Consider the following 7,699-nt stretch of genomic DNA (forward strand, 5'->3'; position numbering starts at 1 on the left):
AGTGCCATCCATTGCTGCCACCGAGGACACCAGGACAGATCCCAAATCGAATGGTCACGTCACCAACAAATGGGAGCATGGTGATTCCTCGGGGAATTCCTTTTTTTTAAATTGAAGTCTAGTTGATTTTCAGCGTTATGTCTGTTTCTGGTGTACAGCAAAGCGATTCCATTCTACACCATGTGTATTCTTTGGCCTGTGGTTTATTCCAAGACTCTGACTATGGTTCCCACGCTGTACAGTGGGACGTTGTTGTTTATTTTAGATGCAGTAGTTTTATCTGCTAATCTCAATTGCCTGATTTATCCCTCTCCCACCCCCTTTCCCTTTGGTAACCATACTTTTGTCTTCTATGTCTATGAGTCTGTTTCTGTTTTTCAAATAAGCTTATTTGTATTATGTCGTAGATTCCATATGTGATATCCTATGGTATTTATGAGTCTCTGCCTGACTTACCTCGCTTAGTAAGATAATCTCTAGCTCCATCCATGTAGTTCCATCCGTGTTGGCATGATTTCATTCATTTTTATGGCTTATCCATTGTATGCATATATCTTATCTTCTTTATACATTTATTGGCCATTTGGGTTGCCTTCATGTCTTTGCTACTGTAAATAGGGCTGCGATAAACATTGGGGTGCCTGTATCTTTTCAAACTAGGGTTTTCTCCTGATATATGTCCAGGAATGGGATTGCTGGATCACATGGAAATTCTTCTACTTTCAGTTTTTTGAGGAACCTCCACGAGTGTTCCCTTTTCTCCACACCCTCTCCAGCATTTATTATTTGTAGACTTTTGAATCATGGCCATTCTGACCGGTAGGAAATTTCTCAAGAGTTATCAGAACTAGATCATTTTAACATTGAGGCATGGCTACGTTTCTCGTATTTGTACATCGCATAAACTTTCAAACACTAATAGTTATTTTTAAAGTAAGACCGATTCAATTAAAGTGATTCCATTCAAGTAAGAAATGACAAATACGGACTGTCACACATACCTAAAACAAGAACCGATATTCAGATCACATAAGGATCTATTCAGCCGGAAAGGACAATGCTGAGGAAGACAGAGCCAGCGTAGAACATCATGTGTGAACCACTAACTGTGGCGTCCACCGCAGCTCGCGGTAGTATTAATGATGGCTGACGTTTTGACTCGGGTGGGACCTTTTGTCTAAGGTGATTACAGGGTAGGCACAAATGACCGTGTAATTGCTCTAATGTGAGCTTACATTTAATCACAACACCGGAGCTGATCTTGAACAGTTCACCACACCATTATCCAAGAGAGAGCTTATGAAATTGCAAATTGGGCTCTGGGAACCCGCTTTACCCTTGATCATGGGCAATAAAGTTTGGATTTCTAGTTGATGAGACACAAGGAAGCCTAGAAATCCTACCTGCACAGAATCTTTAACGCTTCATTTATGGGCTCAGAATATCTTGCACGTCAAAGAAAATGGAGTTCAATCCTGATTAAAAAAAAAAAAAAAGTACCGTCAATTGAGTAAGAGAAGAAAACTGTTGCTATGTTGGGATAACAGATCAAATACTGTTTTTTAAACTTTGTTTGTTGTTTGTTTTATGGCTGCGCCCACAGCATATGAAATTCCCAGGCTTGGGGTTGAATCGGAGCTGCAGCTGCTGGCCTACACTGAAGCCACAGCCACGCTGGATCCGAGCCAAGTCTGCTATCTATACCACAGCTCACGGCAACGCCGGATCCTTAACCCACTGAGCAAGGCCAGGGATCGAACCCACGTCTTCACAGATACTAGTTGGGTTCATTACCATCAAGCCACAACAGGAACTCCCTAAAGGTGAGTATTTTCTAAGCATCACTTTAAGAATTTTTATGGTTCACAATAGGTATCCACTTCTATTTTATTTTTATTTTAAAATTTAAGTGTATCTATTTCTTTTTTCATTATGCATCTTGCGTGTGTCTGTATTTAAACATAATCCATTTGCATTTATTGTGCTAATGAATAATGCAGTATTACTTCTATTACCTTGTTTTATGCTTTACATGTTGTATAAACATATAAACCTATAAACATAGAAAACCTTTTGTTTTTCAGTCTTTTACTATGTGGGAAATGTTTTCTAATCTTTTTGTAATCTGGTAACTTACAAGATTCTGGTTTTAGTTATACTGGTAGCTATTGAAGTGTACATTTTTAAATGCTCCCCCAGTGTACATTTTTCCCTCAGGAAGGATGCAGAAGTATTGACCCTTCGCACTTAATAAGTAAGATGGCAACGTGAGCATTGTTTCACTGTTCCTCCTTTTTTTTTCCTGGCCTCCCTGGACTAACGCATGATTCTGATGACACTTTCGATGCATGCTGTTATGCATGTTATTTATATTTTTCTGCTTTTTTACATTTCCATCCCATGTTCTAATCACAATTACTTTTTTTTTAATGGTTGCACCCGAGGCATATGGAATTTCCTGGGCCAGGGATTGAATCCGAGCTGCAGCTGTGACACACCACAGCTGCAGCAACACCGGATCCTTTAACCGAAGGTTCCGGGCTGGGGGTCAAATCCCTGCCCCCCACAGCGACCCAAGCTGCTGTAGTTGGATTCTTAACCCTTGGTGCCACAGTGAGAATTCCTACAACAATTATTTAGACTTGACTCAATATTTATCTGCTTTCCATATTACCACTGCTTGCTGACTTTTAGCTGTTTAATTTTGACTCATTTATTGATCAGTTGCCCCATGTCGTAAGTAGTTTTTTAGGAAGCGTATACAGGTGGCTTATTTGGTGGGCTTTTCCTATAACCATCTTTATTTAGAATCCTTTCTTCCTTCTGCACCTTGACATTAATGATGCATTTCTTTCATTGTATTCCAATGAGAGATTTCTTTGTTTTTCCTGTCTGCCCATTCTTGAAGGATCCGAGGTTCTCCATGCGTGAAGTTTGCCAATACTGACAAATGCAGGGAGCCACTGGGTCCCATCAATAGCCATATGATCTCCATCAGCATCTTCTTCCTAGACCCCAGACTAGAAGGCTACTTCACTTTACTTTCAGTCTTTAAAAGGCAGTTATGTAGTATGGCCCTCTGGGATTGGTGAGGGGTCTGCTTTCCCATCCTGGGCATCTTATATTGCAAAAAATACAGTTTGTTCATAGATAATTGAAATTGTTCCTGTCTGCTCACTCACTATGTTCACGGTCCTCCATTTACCATCATCCATGTCTCATACCTGCGTCTGACTATTTCTGACCTTACCCTCTTGCATTACTCCCCAGCTCCCCAAGAGGAGAGCAAAAGAGACGTGCCAAGGAAAGAGTTTGGTTGGCTGAAATAAACTTAGCCACGACGGAAAGCAGTTGCTTCATCCTTTAATTGGTGAAGGCTCCTGAATGCTGGGATACGTAACTCAGTAAGACGGGGTGGAAATTTCTCAGTGGCTTTCGGCTTGATCTGGCTTGTCTACCTCAGGCACCATCGGAGCTTTGGTTGGTAGAAATTCCTCCTGGCATCTAGCAAATCATTAGTCTGTATTCCCAATTTCCAGTACTGTGGAGGCTTTTATCTCTCACTCAATTTCCGTAATTATTTCAATTAGAATTGGGGAAGGTAGAAACGTGCCCCTAACTAGCTGCCGTCTTATCTGGGAAGTTCATCTTCATAAGGATTTTAATGGGAACTGGGAGAAGGAATGTGAGTTTGATACCATCTTAGGAGAAAGCTTGCCCCTTTGACTTTCTTTGCAGTAGAAACAACTGGCGTAAAAGTGAAGTAAAACTAATAGACAAAAATAAGACACTGCTTCTACAACCCTGCTTCTCTCCACTGACCATCGGCGTGGGCAAGTTCAGTGCCTGGAGAAAGCCGTCATCCCAACTCGTTTCTCAACAGAGGAGAAGTAACTGATGGCGTAGCTAGTCGAACAGACCAAGGCTGCTGAGAACAAAGCAGCAGGGCTGCTGGAGGAGGATCCTTGTCTAAGAAAAAGATGCCAAAAGATGATGTGAGGAGTAGGGCAGCGTTTAGGATACAGGCTCTGGCCTCTCACTGCTTGTCTTCAAATCCCGGCTCTACTGGCTGATGAACCGCAGGTCCTTAGGCAAGGTCGCATGTCTACACGTCCGGCTCCTTATTGCAAAGATAGCCCGTGTCTCCATGGGTGGCTGTAAGGAAAAATGGCCCTGTACGTGCAACACGCTTACTGTAGGCCCTGGCCCAAGTATTCACTGTTGTTACATTGGCCCTCGTTCTTCCGTGTGTGTTTGTTTGTTTCTTTTTGGCGACTCCCATAGAATATGGACGTCCCTGGGCCAGGGATCAAACCTGGGCCACAGCAGCGGCCCGAGGTACTGCAATGACACCACCAAATCCTTAGTGCATTGTGCCACAGCAGCACACCGGCCCTCACTTCCTAAACAGGGAGCCGTCAGATACAGACAAGGCAGAGCCAGTTCCTGGACCTACTGTTGACTCCGGTACAGATTAGAGACAGGGCTGGTTCCCTCGTGGCTCTGGAGGGGGAGGCAGCTCGAAGGGGGTGTGCACAGTGACCTGGACTCAGGGGGGAGATGACTGCTGAGGTGCTGGGAGAACGAGAAGTCCCTGAAGAGAGGAATGGAGTCTTGCTTCCCTTGAAATCACTGCTTTGCTGTATCTAGCCTAGAGAACCTGTACATCCTAGGCATTTAATAGATATGTGTTAAAGGAGTGAATTCATTCACTGGAGGCAGTAAGATGAAGACAAGCCTGGACTAGTCAGAGCAGACCAGAGGCAGCACGGACGCAGATGCAAAGCCTGGGGAGATTTAGTGTCCAAAATAATCACTTAGGTTATTTATTCACCAACCTACATGGTCCCAGTGAGAGACTTCATACATTTAAAGTCACTTTATTTTGAATTCTTACCAAGCTTCCCAGTTTTGAAATGAGGAAACTGAGGATTAGAGGAAGGAAGTAGCTTCTTCAGGCTCTCTCTGTTAGCTTGTGTCCAAGCCAGAGTGTGGCTCTTCCCTGACCACCCCACTGTCCAGAATCCTGGGCACAGGCAGAGCATCCTGCACCTGCAGAAGCGCATATGCACCAAGGCCACTGGCTTTGTAAGCCAGGGCTCACCTCAGAGTACGTGCTTGAGAAAGAGAGAGAGAGGAGGAAAACAGAAGGGTCCAAACCAGAAAATTCATCCTGGAGGCACAAGAACGAACAATGGTGGCTTGAGATACTGGTGAATCAATATGAGATCTCTGGCTGGGCCAAGCCTCACACTCTTTCGATTGTAATTCATCCCCTGCTAAGAAATGAAACCATAAAATACTCACATATTCTATTTCCCTTTTTATTAGCCTGCCACAGCATCCAAAGGGGCAATGGCCATGACTGCCACCAGGAAAGACATGAATTTGAATATTGCTGGGTCACTGCAAGGAAGGGATGAGAGACAACCTGAATGGGACCATTCTTAATATATGATTTTAATTTGTGGCAAACAAAAGGTCATATATTTAAAAAGAAAAACAGGAGTTCCTATTGTAGTGCAGCAGAAACAAATCTGACTAGGAACCATGAGGTTGCAGGTTTGATCCCTGGCCTTGCTCATTGGGTTAAGGATCCAGTGTTGCTGTGAGCTGTGGTGTAGGTCTCAGATGGGGCTCGGATCTGGCATTGCTGTGGCTGTGGTGTAGGCCGGCGGCAACAGCTCCAGTTCGACCCCTAGCCTAGGAAGCTCCACATGCTGCGGGTGCAACCCTAAAAGGACAAAAGGCAAAAAAAAAAAAAATGGAAAAAGAAGAACAGCATATGAATGTTGCAATGGAACACCCACGATGCATCCTAAATTAATAACCTCCCGTTTCCACCTCCCAAATGACCACGATTACGAGTCTGACCTTTACGGCCTATGACTCAAGAAAGTAAGGCCAACAACTCAGCTGCTGCTTGTCTCCATGAAGTGATATGTATTGGCATTTTTTTATTTTTGTCTTTTAATTTAATTTTATCGGGATGTAGTTGACTTCCTTTGTTGTATCAGTTTCAGATGAACAGCAAAGTGAATCAGTCATGCGTATACATATATCCATTCTTTTTCCCCATATAGGTTATTACAAACTATCGAGCAGGTTTTCCTGTGCTCTACAGTAGCTTCTCATTAATTTTCTGTTTTATACGGTAGTGGGTCTGTGTTGTTCCCCCCTACCAATGCTTCCCTCCACCAGTGTTTCACCTAGGGTAACCATTAGTCTGCTTTTGAAATCTGTGAGTTTGTTTCTGTTTCGTGTGCATTTTGAAGGAATTCCTGTAACATCGGGAACACCCTGCAGGTTCTCCAAAGGTGAAGAGAAACACGCCTTCTGAGGGCATCTCAGAACCCTTCCCATACCATCCTGCAGTGTCAACGCATTCCCGATGGACTTGGAGTGGGCATCTGTGGGGACCCCTTGGCCAGTGGGGTCAGCTGGGCTCCAGGGCCACCGCATTTCCCACGGGTCAAAGTCCCTGGAAGGGAGATGACGAAGTCCATGCCAGACCACTTTTGCTCCACACCCCTCATGCCACACCTGCCTGCTGAGGGAGAAATCCTGCTGCTTCCTGGGACGTGCCCCCACTTCCCAATGGGAGAGAATATAGGGGCAGCACCTGGCTCCCTGTCTGTCCATCAGCAGATGTCTTCCTCAGATCGGGGCTTAGGAGGCTAGGATCTCACCCACTGCCCCCGGGCGGGGGAGGGGGGGAGGACAAAGGTTGGGGAAGGATACACTCTAATGCCCTTGCCTAGACCCACTGCCTTTCACAGGATGGGGGCGCCGGGGGCCACCTAGAAATAGCATTTCATAAAACCAGGGTCTGAAGCCAAGAACTTTTGTTTGCACTGACAGAGTTTGCTAAAACACACAGCATGTCGAGTCTCAAACATTCCAAGGCCCCTGATGCGGGCGACCAGGCTCTAGGGGTCACAGCAGTGGAGCACCCCATCAAGGCAGCTCAGGACCAGGGCTCCAGGAGAGGAGGGCGGGAGGAGGGGGTCTGAGAGCGGGGGTGCCCGCCAGCCCACGTTGGAGTTCAAGCCTCCACATTATCAGAGCACAGTCCAAGAATCAACACTAGAAAACACACACAGGTTTCATGCTGCAAATGCAGGTGCCTGGATCCCACCTGGCACCCAGGAAGCAGAATCTTTGGGGTTCAGTGTGAACTGACCCATGAGAGCTGGAGGAAGGAATGAGTGACTTGGGGGTGCCCATCGGGGCTCAGCGGTAACGAACCTGCCTAGGATCCATGAGGATGCAGGTTTGATCCCTGGCCTCGATCAGTGGGTTAAGGATCCAGTGTTGCTTTGGGCTATGGTGTAGGTCGCAGACATGGCTTGGATCTGGCTTTGCTGTGGCTGTGGTGTAAGTCGGCAGCGATAGCTCCGATTCCACCCCTAGCCTGGGAACTTCCATATTTTGCAGGTGTGGGCCTAAAAAGCAGGGTTGGGAGGAGAATGAGTGACTGAACCAAACCCGCCTCAGCTGAAGTTGTCTTTATTGTCCCAGCCTTTGCCCAGACCACGGCCTCTCAGACTGTCTTCAGGGCCAAGAGTCCCTGGGACAAAATGACTTCAAAACTGAGAATCCACTTAGTTTTCTACAAGGCTCATTACCCCCGGGGCTAATCCCCAGCTCCCCGCCTGCTGTGCTAAGGAGCCCGCATCATTAGTCTACACCCCACGTG

This window comes from Sus scrofa, chromosome 18, assembly GCF_000003025.6.
Source record: "Sus scrofa isolate TJ Tabasco breed Duroc chromosome 18, Sscrofa11.1, whole genome shotgun sequence".
Taxonomy (NCBI): Eukaryota; Metazoa; Chordata; class Mammalia; order Artiodactyla; family Suidae; genus Sus; species Sus scrofa.